Source organism: Vipera ursinii (assembly GCF_947247035.1).
Source record: "Vipera ursinii genome assembly, chromosome: 7".
NCBI lineage: Eukaryota > Metazoa > Chordata > Lepidosauria > Squamata > Viperidae > Vipera > Vipera ursinii.
The window spans coordinates 75,749,488-75,763,243 of NC_139521.1; the positions used below are offsets into that span (position 1 = coordinate 75,749,488).

Sequence of the window (13,756 nt, forward strand, 5' to 3'; positions counted from 1 at the left end):
CTTCTTTCCTTCTTTCCTTCCTTCCTTTCTTCCTCCCTCTCTTCTCTTCTCTTCTCTTCTCTTCTCTTCTCTTCTCTTCTCTTCTCTTCCCTTCCCTTCCCTTCCCTTCCCTTCCTTCCTTCCTTCCTTCCTTCTTTCCTTCCTTCCTCCCTCCCTGCCTTCTCTTCTCTTCTCTTCTCTTCTCTTCTCTTCTCTTCTCTTCTCTTCTCTTCTCTTCTCTTCTCTTCTCTTCTCTTCTCTTCACTTCTCTTCTCTTCTCTTCCCTTCCCTTCCCTTCCCTTCCTTCCTTCCTTCCTTCCTTCTTTCCTTCCTTCCTCCCTCCCTGCCTTCTCTTCTCTTCTCTTCTCTTCTCTTCTCTTCTCTTCTCTTCTCTTCTCTTCTCTTCTCTTCTCTTCTCTTCTCTTCTCTTCTCTTCTCTTCTCTCCTCTCCTCTCCTCTCCTCTCCTCTCCTCTCCTCTCCTCTCCTCTCATCACATCTTATCTTCTGTCTCTCTCTCTTTTCTCTGTCTCTCTCTTCTCTCTCTCTCTTCTCTCTTTCTCTCTCGCTTCTCTCTCTCTGTGTCTCTTTCTTTTCTGTGTCTCTGTCTCTTCTCCTCTCCTCTCCTCTGACAAAACATCAGCATGGGTTTCAAGGTCTTTGGTGCAAACATTTCATTACCCATCTATGTAATATCATCAGTGTTAGAAGGGACTGGAGTTTGCAGGTGTGTGTGTGTGTGTGTGTGTGTGTGTGTGTAGGAGGAGGAGGAGGAGGAGGAGGACTGTGGGGTCCTTGGTGTACTCTGAGCTTGGTGGTTTCCTTGCAGACGTTTCATGACCCAACAAGATAACATCATCCATGCTTAGTCATGTTACTGTACTGTTATTATAGTACCAATGATGTTTCCTAGTCGGGTAATGAAATGTCTGCAAGGAAACCACCAAGCTCAGAGAGCATCAAGGGCCCCATGTTATTTCTCCTCCTCCTCCTCCTCCTCGCTGCAAACCCCACTCCCTTCTCACACTGATATTACCTAGTTGAGTCATGAAACGTCTGCAAGAAAACCACCAAGCTCAGAGAGCACCAAAGACCCCACAGTCCTCCTCCTCCGCCTCCTCCTTCTCCTCTCTGCAAACCCCCCTCCCTTCTAGCACTGATGATGTTACCTAGTTGGGTCATGAGACGTCTGCAAGGAAACAATAGAATTCAGAACCCCACGGTCCCATCGTCCTCCTCCTCCTCCTCCTCCTCCTCCTCCTCCTCCTCCTCCTCCTCCTCCCCCCCCCCCGCCTGCTCCCTTCTTAGCACTGATGATGTTCCCTAGTTGGGTCACGAAACTTCTTGAAGTCCACAGATTTTAAAGTGGCCCAGATTGGACACCCCTACTAAATCTACTGCTAGTTACTCCATTCGAAGCCCCTGGATACGCGATGCCTCCTGCCCTCCTTATGCAAATTATGCAAATGAATTCGTTTGCATCCGTCTGGTCCGATGCACTCAGACCTCGTCTGCAGACCACTTTGGGTTGCATTGAGGTTTTTGCAGAGAGTCCTCGTCTTAAGAGCGCAAGGGAGCCCCAAACTTCTGTGGCTAAGCAAGACCATTGTGAAATGAGTCGTGCCCCATTTTACGACCTTTCCTGCCACGGTTGTTAAGTGAATCTTTGTGCTTTAGTGACACGGTCATTAAGTCACTCCGGCTTCCCCTCCCCCGTCAATGTGGCTTGTCAGAAGGTGGCAAAAGGGGATCGCGTGACCCTGGGCCACTGCAACCGTCATGAAGTATGAGTCAGTTGCCAGTTTTAACCACGTGACCATGGGGGATGCTGGTCCGTACCATTGTAGCTTTTTCAGTGCTGTTGTAACTTTGAGCAGTCACTAAATGAGCAGTTGTAAGGCAAGGACTATCTGTATTTTCAACCAGATTCTTCCACTCAGGAGCTAAGATGAAAATGGGTCCCTTTTACGTAACTTATAAAACCCACCAAACTTCCTATATTTCATAAACCACAGTTTATTTTGTAAAAAAAACACGTTTGATTGATTTTTAACACAATCGCCTTCATATTTGTTGGTAAACAGCACGTTGTCTGGCTTAGTATTTAAAAAAACAACCAATCACAATTAATGTCTATCATTCTATAATCCGCATGATGGCCTTGCTGGATTTTTCTTCCAATAATATTCTCTTTTGGCCAACCTTAAATTAATACCCTTCTTATTATTTGAACGAACGACAATTAAGTATAAACCTTTTGCTCAGGTTTCTGCAAATAAGAACCCCATCAATATAAAGTTTCTTTTCTGACGGATCATCTTGTCATAAACCACAGTTTAGCAGCCCAGCCCACAAAACCGGGTTTAACAGGAGCTGGGAAACCTGAAACTTAAATCTTTCAAGTTTCAAAGTTTGTACCTTGATTTGGTGGCTGCAAACACAAAAGGGGTTCGATTTTGGATTTTTAATGTGGAGAAAAGCAAGATTTTACACCTGGGCAGGAAAAACCAAAGGCATAAATACAGATTAGGCAAAATCTGGCTCAAAAACAGCAACTCTTGAGAGGCATCTTGGAGTCCTAGTCACGATCACTTGACGCTGAGCCAGCTGTGTGCAGCAGCCGCCAAAAATGCTAATACAATCCTGGGTTGCATAAACAGAGGGATAGAATCAAGATAAACGCGAAGTATTAGTGCCACTTTACAAAGCTCTAGTAAGACCACACCTGGAATACTGCAGCCAATTTGGGTCACCATGTCACAAAAAAGATGTTGAGAGTTTGGAAAAAGTTCAGAGAAGAGCAGCTAAGGCCTGGAGACTAAAGCATACGAAGAACGGCTGCGGGACTTGGGTTTGGCTAGTCTAAAGAAAAGAAGAAATAGGGGAAACAGTTATTCCAGTATTTGAGGGGCTGCCACGAAGAAGAGGAGGGGGTCCACCTATTCTCCAAAGCGCCCGAAGGTAGGACAAGAAGCAACGGATGGAAACTAATCAAGGAGAGAAGCAACCTGGAATTCAGGAGAAACTTCCTAACAATTAACCAGTGGAACAGCTTGCCACCAGAAGTTGTGGGTGCCCCATCACTGGAGCTTTTGAAGAAGAGACTGGACAGCCACTTGTCTGAAATGATATAGGCGGTTCTCCTGCTTGAACAGGGGGGGCTGGACTAGAAGACCTCCAAGGTCCCTTCCAGTTGTATTCTGATCCTGGTGGAGGGCAGTTATTCCGTAGATCCAGGAGGCTGTTTTGTCGGATCCTGGGCGAGAATTCCAGGTTTTCGGAAAGGAAGGGGTTACCCTTGTTGTCCTCCCAGTTATTCCAGCAGATAACAAAGCACGAAGGCATCTGGAATTAATCTGAGCGAGCTTTCCTGTTTCATCACCCTCCGTTCCCAATGCAAAACATATTTTTTCCCCCTCCGGCCTTGGAGCAATTTAAGAATTTGGTAGGAGTTTTCTGCCTCCCCAACGTTCAGCCTCTCGCCTGCCTTGTAAAATGCTCAGCATTTGCCCTCAGGGTTCCTCTCCCGCTACCGCGAGTTGCTTAAGGGGAGTCATCGAGTTGCTTAAGGGGAGTCATCGGGAGCAGAGACACACTTCAAAGACTCCATAACAAGTTGCCAGCTTCTTGGAATCTCAGTCAATTAGAAGAGACTGGACAGCCCTTTGTCTGGCTGAGGAATTCTGGGAGTTGAAGTCCACAAGTCATCAAAGGGCCCGGTTGGAAGACTCCCGGTATAGACTTTAAGAGGAGTGGACTTCAACTCCCAGAATTCCTCAGGCAGCGTGCCTGGCTGAGGAATTCTGGGAGTTGAAGTCCACAAGTCATCAAAGGGCCCGGTTGGAAGACCCCCGGTATAGACTTTAAGAGGAGTGGACTTCAGCTCCCAGAATTCCTCAGGCAGCGTGCCTGGCTGAGGAATTCTGGGAGTTGAAGTCCACAAGTCATCAAAGGGCCCAGTTGGAAGACCCCCGGTATAGACTTTAAGAGGAGTGGACTTCAGCTCCCAGAATTCCTCAGCCAGCGTGCCTGGCTGAGGAATTCTGGGAGTTGAAGTCCACAAGTCATCAAAGGGCCCAGTTGGAAGACCCCCGGTATAGACTTTAAGAGGAGTGGACTTCAGCTTCCAGAATTCCTCAGCCAGCGTGCCTGGCTGAGGAATTCTGGGAGTTGAAGTCCACAAGTCATCCAAGGGCCCAGTTGGAAGACCCCCGGTATAGACTTTAAGAGGAGTGGACTTCAGCTCCCAGAATTCCTCAGCCAGCATGCCTGGCTGAGGAATTCTGGGAGTTGAAGTCCACAAGTCATCAAAGGGCCAAGTTGGAAGACCCCTCCCTTAGCAATATTGACGACAAAAGCACCAGCAGAGCATTGATGCCCCCTGGTGGCTGAAGTTCTGAATGAGCCTGAGAATCTCTTTTCCAGACTTCATTCTGGAGCTCTGAGAGGGACAGAACTAAGTTGAGATCGATGGGCACTTTACAGTCAATGGGCAAAAGGTGGGCTTCTGGGCTGTGCATCTCCTGTCTGGAACCATCAACCAGTGGAACGACTCGTCTCCAGAACTGGTACGTGCTCCATTGCTGAAAAAGATTGGGCAAGTATTTGGTATAAGATTGGGACAGTAGAAGGACTGCTGCCTGGGCTAAGTGGTTGGACTAGAAGACCTCCGAGGTCCCTTCCTTCTAACTTTGTGATTCTCTTATTCTCCAAAGCAGGACAAGAAGCAACGGGTGGAAGTTCGTCCGTCCAACCCACAAACCAAGGAGAAATTTCCTGACGGTGAGAACAATTTAAACCAGTGGAACCTGTTAAGGAATTTGTTGTGCAGAGGTCTCCTTGTGCTACCAAAGAGTTGCACAGACAAGGAAGGGTACTGAGAGCAGCAAGAGTCACACAGAAACCACAAGTGTACACTGAGTTGTAAAAGCAAAAAAGTAGTTTACTTTTGAGGTGGTGTAAAAACAAAAATGCACAGTCAAAAATAAACAGTCCAAGTCATACACAATAGTAACAGTCCAAGAAGTCATCCAAAATACAAAGTCTTCTTACCGGTCCAGAGGTCAATACACAGTTCAGGTTACAACAGTAGTAAACCAACAGCAGAGCAAAAACAGTAATAGTAGAGATCAGTGAATTCAGAGAGAGAGAGAAGCTACGTTCCTAGCTCCCTCTTACGGCCATGAGAACACTTACACACCCATTGGCCAATTAACAACTTAAAGACATAGCATTATGGTTAATATATTTTCAACCCAACATTGTAGGCTAACACCATATGCCTAACAGAACCGCTTGCCACCAGAAGCGGGAGGCGCTCCGTCGCTGGAGGTCTTCAAGAAAAGATTGGGCAACCGTTTCTTCCGGGTTGGGTAGAAGGACTCCTGGCTTGGGCAGGGGCTTGGTCTAGATGACCTCCCAGGTCCCTCCCAGCCCTAGGACTCCGCGATTCTATGGAATCCTTTAACAGGAAGCAAGAGGAATTCTCTGCCTTTGATGCCATCGAGATGATTTATGACATCAGAAGCATGGAAGACTCATGAGAGGATGACCTTAAGGGCGGAGTGGGAAGGGGGGGGGCGGCAGGAAGATTGAACAAGATCTTGGTCCATACGGGCTCCCAATGGCGCTAAAAGGTGATCTTTGTGGGGGTGGGGGCGTGTGGAAAATGACTTGATCCCTTCCTTCCTCTTTCTGGCAGATTCAACCAAACCTGGAGGCTGAATGGGAAACAGGAAGCTCAAGGCTGGGCCTTGCCCCATCCTGGCATCACATGCGAACCGAGGAGAGGATGAAGGACAAGGGAGACGATTGGCGGGCCTCGAGAAGATGGCGGCCCAGGGCTACCTTTCCTAAACTGCCCCCAGTTTGGGGCTTTTAGCTGGAGCTGAAGGCGGGAACGGCTGACGAGTTGAGGCTGAATTGAAAACACGCAGTGTCCTTCCCAGCTTCATCACAGCATTGCAGCTTCCGAGGCAGTGGTTCTTAAACTTGGCAACTGCAGATATGCGGACTTCAACTCCCAGAATCCCCCGGCCAGCATGCTTTAAGACGGGTGGACTTCAACTCCCAGAATCCCCTGGCCAGCATGCTTTAAGACGGGTAGACCTCAACTCCCAGAATCCCCTGGCCAGCATGCTTTAAGAGGGGTGGACTTCAACTCCCAGAATCCCCTGGCCAGCATGCTTTAAGAGGGGTGGACTTCAACTCCCAGAATCCCCCGGTCAGCATGCTTTAAGAGGGGTGAACTTCAGCTCCCAGAATCCCCCGGCCAGCATGCTTTAAGAGGGGGTGGACTTCAACTCCCAGAATCCCCTGGGCAGCATGCTTTAAGAGGGGGTGGACTTCAACTCCCAGAATCCCCTGGCCAGCATGCTTTAAGAGGGGTGGACTTCAACTCCCAGAATCCCCCGGTCAGCATGCTTTAAGAGGGGTGAACTTCAGCTCCCAGAATCCCCCGGCCAGCATGCTTTAAGAGGGGGTGGACTTCAATTCTCAGAATCCCCCGGCCAGCATGCTTTAAGAGGGGGTGGACTTCAACTCCCAGAATCCCCTGGCCAGCATGCTTTAAGAGGGGTGGGCTTCAACTCCCAGAATCCCCTGGCCAGCATGCTTTAAGACGGGTGAACTTCAACCCCCAGAATCCCCCGAGCAGCATGCTTTAAGAGGGGTGGGCTTCAACTCCCAGAATCCCCCGCGCAGCATGCTTTAAGAGGGGGTGGACTTCAACTCCCAGAATCCCCTGGCCAGCATGCTTTAAGAGGGGTGGGCTTCAACTCCCAGAATCCCCCGGGCAGCATGCTTTAAGAGGGGTGGACTTCAACTCCCAGAATCCCCTGGCCAGCATGCTTTAAGAGGGGGTGGACTTCAACTCCCAGAATCCCCCAGCCAGCATGCAGGATTTGAAGTCCACAGTTTCAAAGTTGCTAAGGTTGAGAAATGCTGCTCTAAGCCATGGCTTGTTTTAAACATCATTTCCTGTACTAGTCATTACAGATTATTCCAATGATGTAGTAGCTGCAAACCGTGGTTTTTATAAATGATCGGGTGGTTGCCTTAAGCCAAAAGAGAACAACCTCCCTCTGGTTTAGCGCAATGAATGAATACCGAAGAACAGAGTTGAAAGGGCCTTAGAGATCTTCTAGTCCAACCCCCTGCTCAAGCAGGCGACCCTAGACCATTCCAGACAAGTGGCTGTCCAGTCTCTTCTTAAAAAGCTCCAGTGTTGGAGCACCCACGATTTCTGGTGGCCAGCTGTTCCACTGGTTAATTGTTCTAAGTGTCAGGAAATTCCTCCTTCGTTCTAGGTTGCTTCTCTCCTTGATGAGTTTCCATCCGTGGCTTCTTGACCTGCCTTCAGGGGCTTTGGAGAATTAAGTTGACCCACTCCTCTTCTTTGGGGCAGCCCCTCAAATATTGGAAGACTGCTGTCATGTCCCCCCCTAGCCAAACCCAATTCCTGCAACCGTTCTTCATATGTTTTGGCCTCCAGTCCCCTGATCATCTTGCTTGCTCTTCTCTGCACTCTTTCCAGAGTCTCAACATCTTTTTTTTATATCGGGGTGACCAAGACTGGAGCCAGTAACTCCACGTTTGGTCCTCCCGAAGCAGATGAAAGCTGTACTAACCCTTTACGTCTTCTTGATCCTATCCCAACTTCTCTCTCTCTCTTCCAGAGCCGCCCCACGGCCTTGGGAGAGGCTGCACCCCACGGCTGCTCTTGCCTTCTCCATCATGGACCTCTTTGGGAGATTTGAGGAGCTCCTGGATGTGGTGGTCTGTCTAGGAATGTTCTACGTTCTCTCCCAAAGCTCACTCTTCCTTTTGTATTTGTACTTCCTGGTACCCCTGGCCTTTGTATTTGAGGAGGAGGAAAAGGAGGAAGAGGAAGAGGAAGAAGAAGGAGACGAGGCACAATCTCTCAACAACTGAAGCTCAATAAAACAAGGCAGCGGAACCCCTTGTGATGTCTTGGGTCTTCTAGCCTTGCCGGTTGGGCGCCTCCCCCTGCTCCATTTTCAGGGGTCCTCATCCCACCTTGCTTCTGAAAAAGGAAGAAGAAGCTAGACTGGACCACACCTCCCACTTTGATGTGATTTACGAGGGGAGAGAAGCCAGTACACCAGTTGAGGTGCTTCACTGGTGGCCCAGAGAAGGGAACGAGGACTCTTGACCGCCTTAAAATGGAGGTGGCATCTCTTCTGCAGCTGGGCAGCGGCACAGACGCTTTTTAGCAAAAGCCAAAGGGATTTGGGGACGAGGGGAAGGAGATGGACAGGGTGGGAGTTGAACCCATTACCCTCTTTCCTTTAGAGCAGGGGGGTCAAACTCAATTTCATGGAGGGCCGCATCAGCACTGCGGTTGCCCTCAGGGGGCTGGGTGGGCGTGGCCTACTGGGTGGGCGTGGCTAGAGCGCGTATGGCCTACTGGGTGGGCGTGGCCAGCTCTACATCGTTGGCATCAAGGGTGCCTATGGGGGCCTGGGCAGGAGTGGGACAGATTTGGGGGTCTCTGGCAGGAGGAGGGTCTCTGCGCCAGGGCCAATGCAGTGGGGGCCGTTCCCTCACTGTTTCCAGGATGGCTTCGCGGGCCACGTGAAACCACTTCGCGGGCCGGATCCGGCCCCCGGGCCTTGCGTTTGACATGTCTGCTTTAGAGGATTGCTTGATGGGACCTAGACCTTAGGTCAACACGAACTCGGAGAACAAAATGGACATCGCCAGCAAACTCAAGAGTGCTTGGGTATGGTTAGGAGGGCACTGACTTTTCTAGCCTGCCCTATCTATGTTTCCTGGTAAAATACATGGGAAAATCCCATTGGAGGAAAATTCCACTTAGGATTAGGGATAGGCCACCATGAACTGATGGAGCAAAATGGACATCGCCAACAAACTTGGAGTGCTTGGGTATGGTTAGGAGGGCACTGACTTTTCTAGCCTGCCCTATCTACGTTTCCTGGTAAAATACATGGAAAAATCCCATTGGAGGAAAATTCCACTTAGGGTTAGGGTTAGGTCACCATGAACTCGGAGAACAAAATGGACATCGCCAGCAAACTCAAGAGTGCTTGGGTATGGTTAGGAGGGCACTGACTTTTCTAGCCTGCCCTATCTATGTTTCCTGGTAAAATACACGGGAATATCCACATTGGAGGAAAATTCCACGTAGGGTCTCCCGCTTGAATAGGGGGCTGGACTAGAAGACCCCTGAGGTCCCTTCCAACACTATTATTCTGATCTGTGTTGTGTGAGGTTTGGAAACACGCATGGCTGGCTCAGGAATTCTGGGAGTTGAAGTCCACAAGTCATGAAAGAGCCAAGGTTCCCCACCCCTGAACTAGAACACTCCCAATTCCAGCAACAGTTCCTCCTTGTATGTTGTAGCCTCCAGTCCCCTGATCGTCTTTGTTGCTCTTCTCTGCACTTTGTCTAGAATGTTATTGTGATGACCAGAACTGGATACCTGTTGGCCGTGAGAGTTCAGCCTTGAGGACCAGGCTTGGGTCTTGGGTGACAGTGACTCCTCCTTGCCCCATTTATGACATCAAAAGCCAGAGACACCCACTAAAATGAGCTTCAGAGCAGACCCAGCAGGAGAAGCTCGACCATCTGTGGGGCATGTGGGGGAGATCTGGGTTTGAAAGTGTGTGAATGGGCAGGACACCGTCTCCACTGGGAGAAGCCATGTTGTGAAGAGCTAGATGCGTAGAGAAGGCCGACCCGGTTTGGGAGCTGAGCTTGGGTGGAATCTCTGGACCTCACCCTTTATCTGTGATCTGCTGGGACTGCAACATGATTGCCTTGCCATCCTTCAGAAGATCCATCCTGTCATGAACCATCAACTGTGGAAGTAGCCAAGGTAATCTAGGAGTGCAGGAAGCACTAGAATTCACCGTCTCCTGGTGATTGGCCCAAAGTCACCCAGTCGGTTTTCATGCCCAAGGCGGGACTAGAACTCACCATCTCCTGGGGATTGGCCCAAAGTCATCCAGATGGCTTTCATGCCCAAGGTGGGACTAGAACTCACCATCTCCTGGTGATTGGCCCAAAGTCATCCAGATGGCTTTCATGCCTAAGGTGGGACTAGAACTCACCATCTCCTGGTGATTGGCCCAAAGTCACCCAGGTGGCTTTCATGCCTAAGGCGGGATTAGAACTCACCGTCTCCTGGTGATTGGCCCAAAGTCACCCAGGTGGCTTTCATGCCTAAGGCTGGACTAGAACTCACCATCTCCTGGTGATTGGCCCAAAGTAACCCAGGTGGCTTTCATGCCTAAGACAGACTAGAATTCTAACCAGCTTCCTTAACCATTGACTTTGTGTAGCCAAAGATATCCTATCCTTACAGCTGGAGGCTTACTTTTGCCTCCCGTAACATGATGGAGTTATGCTGTCTGGAAATGCATACATCTCTTTCCAAGCGCAGCCCCATGGAAAGCGTTCTGCGCATACTGGAAGCCCTCAAGATAAGGGTCCAACCAAGGCCTGGAGACCCTTAGTGGTCTCTGTCTCTGATTGGGCCTTTCCCCCTGCAGGTGTCCACGATGCAGAAGCCGCGCCACATCCAGGGAGCTGGCGATGCCCTGGTCCAACCGGACATTGCTCCCAAAATGGAGCACCTGCTCAATATCCTGTTGCTTCTCGCCACTGTCCACTTCCTCCTCCAGACGGCCCTCTACATCTCCTGCCTCTTCTTCATCCTTCCCATGAGTTGCGCCTTCTCCAACGTCATCTCAGGGTAGGTGGGAAGGCGAGCAGATCCCGGACGATCCCCACACGTCCTCAGCAACTTTAAGACGGGTGGACTTCAATGCCCAGAATTCCCCAGTCAGCCTGGCCCGAGATCTGTTTCTTAACGTTAGCAACTTTAAGATGGGTGGACTTCAACTCCCAGAATTCCCCAGCCAGCCTGGCCCGAGATCTGTTTCTTAACGTTAGCAACTTTAAGATGGGTGGACTTCAACTCCCAGAATTCCCCAGCCAGCCTGGCTAGCTGGGGAATTCTGGGAGTTGAAGTCCACTCATCTTAAAGTTGCTAAGGTTGAGAAACATTGGCCTAGAGAAGAGGTCTCCAACCTTCCTGGGCTCAAGGACCAGACGGAAGGAGAGCAGCTTCAAAATTGGTGTGTGTGCATGTGCACGCACGGGGCCATGCACACTGGCGTGGCACTAGCAGCCCCGTTTGCGCTAGCGGTCTGTTCGTGCATGCGCAAACGGGCCGCGCACACCATCCGGGCTAGTGGCACATGCACAAATGGGCTGCAGACACCCACCACGTGCTAACATCCCCGGGCCTGCGGGCCTGCACAAACAGGGGCCACGAGTGGCAGGGGAAATGCACGCCCACGCATTTGTGCACCGGTCAGCCGTTTCCGCAGCCCACTGGCCAAGTGCCTGTGATCCAGTCCCAGGCCGCGGACCGTAAGTTGGGGACCCCTGGCCTAGGGGGTCTATCGCAGAGGTGGACAATGCCCCACAAGTCTCCACATCACCCAGAACTTTAATGAGGTTTAAGTACCGACCAAACCAAGATCAGACCTTTAGAACTTGATGTACGTACAGGTGGTCGTCCTTGACTTAAAACCATCTGCTTAATGTCCGTTCGAAGGGACAAGAGCAATGATTAGCAGGGGGTTGGACTAGATGACCTCCAAGGTCCCTTCCAACTTCTTCTTCTTCTTCTTCTTCTTCTTCTTCTTCTTCTTCTTCTTCTTCTTCTTCTTCTTCTTCTTCTTCTTCTTATTATTATTATTATTATTATTATTATTATTATTATTATTATTATTATTATTATTATTATTATTATTATTATTATTTACGAACACGTTGTCTCCCAAAGTGGGTCAGCCAACTGTTGCAGGAGCCAATCAGAGCCTGAGACGAGGGGACGGATTTTCACAAAACTTTTATTGAAGCGCTTCGGGAACCAAGGGTCCCGGCTGCGAAAGCAGCGGAGACCCTGAGCAACAGCTTAGCGCGATCTCTTCTACAGCGGCTTTCCAGAAATGGGGAAGTTAACATTTCACAAAGCTGTGTGACCAAGAAGCGTAAAATGGGGCAAAACTAACTTCGCTTAACAAAATAAAGGTTGGGCTCAATTGTTCGTCGGGAGTCCAGGACTACTCCAACCTTGATTTCTCCAGAACCTTCTTTGCTTCCTGTCTTGGATGTACCCAACTTCCAAAGTTGGCCATCAAAATTATGGGGGAACCTCCATCTAAAAACTCCTCCTTTCCACCATATTCTTTAACTTTAAAGCTTGCAGGCTCCACATAACTTCTTATTTCTATTCTAGGGGGACCATCATGGCTCCCAATTGGCCATCAAAATTATGGGGGACCTCCATCCAGAAACCCCTCCTTTCCACCACATCCTGTAACTTTTGAGCTTGCAGGCTCCACCCAACCTCTCGTTTCTATTCTAGGGGGACCATCATGGCTCCCAATTGGCCATCAAAATTATGGGGGACCTCCATCCAGAAACCCCTCCTTTCCACCGCATCCTGTAACTTTTGAGCTTGTAGGCCCCACCCAACTTCTCGTTTCCATTCTAGGGGGACCACCCTCGCTCCCAATTCTTCTGACCACCTGCAAATAGGACATCACTTGGGTCAAGGGGCCGGAGAGAATGCTCAACCCGCAGCCATCCTCCCTTATCTTCAGGGGATCGAGGACATCCTCATCTCCATGGCAATTGCTTACTTCCTGGTCCAGGCTGGGCTGATCTTCTGTAACCTGGTTTTTATCCTGCCCCTCGTCTTTTTCCTTAAGGATCTCAGTTGTCCTTGAGAAGCAACCATGAATAAAAAGGAAAACTGGCAAAACTCAAGCAGGTCTTGTGATCTCTGTTTGGGCAGGACAACCGGACCATAACCCTGTGGGAGGTTGAAGGAGAACGAGAAAGCAATGAGCACAACTCCTCAGAGGTGGGTTCTCAACCTGGACCTCTTTAAGATATGCGGACTTCAACTCCCAGAATTCCCCAGCCAGCATGCTGGCTGGGGAATTCTGGGAGTTGAAGTCCGCACGTCTTAAAAGTTGGTGAAGTCGAGAAACCTTGCCTTAGAGTCTGTCACGATCCACAGTTACACACATAGTTAAGTTACACATAGTTACCTACACAGTTCACATCAGGGTTTCCCTTGACAATTTTAATCGGTGTGTGGACTCCATTTCCCAGAATTCCTCAGCTCTCGCAGCTCTTGAGCGGACACTGACTTCCTGGAAGCCGAGCGGAGTGTTACAGATAGTCCACGATTTACAACCGTTCGTTTTGTAACCGTTCGAGGCGACCGCAGCACTGAAGAAAACGACTTACGACCGTTTTCACCCTTCACGACCGCTGCGGCATCCCCAGGGTCATGTGATCAAATGACGCTTGGCAACTGGTTCATATTCACAATGGTCACAGCCTCCCAGGGTCACGTGATTCCCCCTTTTGCGGCCGTCCGACGAGTGAAGTCAACGGGAAGAAGCCGGGTTCACTTTACAACCGCGTCGCTCGCTTAGCAACGTCAGCGATGTGCTTCCCAACTCTGAGAAGAGAGATTGTAAAAGTGGGGCACAAACTCGCTTAACGAATTGTCCTCACTCGGCAACCGAAATTTCGGACTCCGCTGCGGTCGTAAGTTGAGGACGGCCTGTATTTTCTGCCACTGAAGTAACAGTCAAGGTGGCACGGGGAGTCCTCGCTTAACGGCTGGTTGCTTCGTCAGGGTTCAAAATTACGACAATTTCGAAGTTCCGATGGCCACACAGACACAGACACACCCCCAGACTA

General features: G+C 49.9%; 1 long non-coding RNA gene across 1 annotated transcript in view; it reads left to right on the top strand.

The window, feature by feature from the left end:
- LOC310643138 overlaps positions 1-13,756 on the top strand; it is a 366,287-nt gene that overhangs the window by 216,382 nt on the left and 136,149 nt on the right. The gene's annotated exons all lie outside the window — the stretch shown is intronic.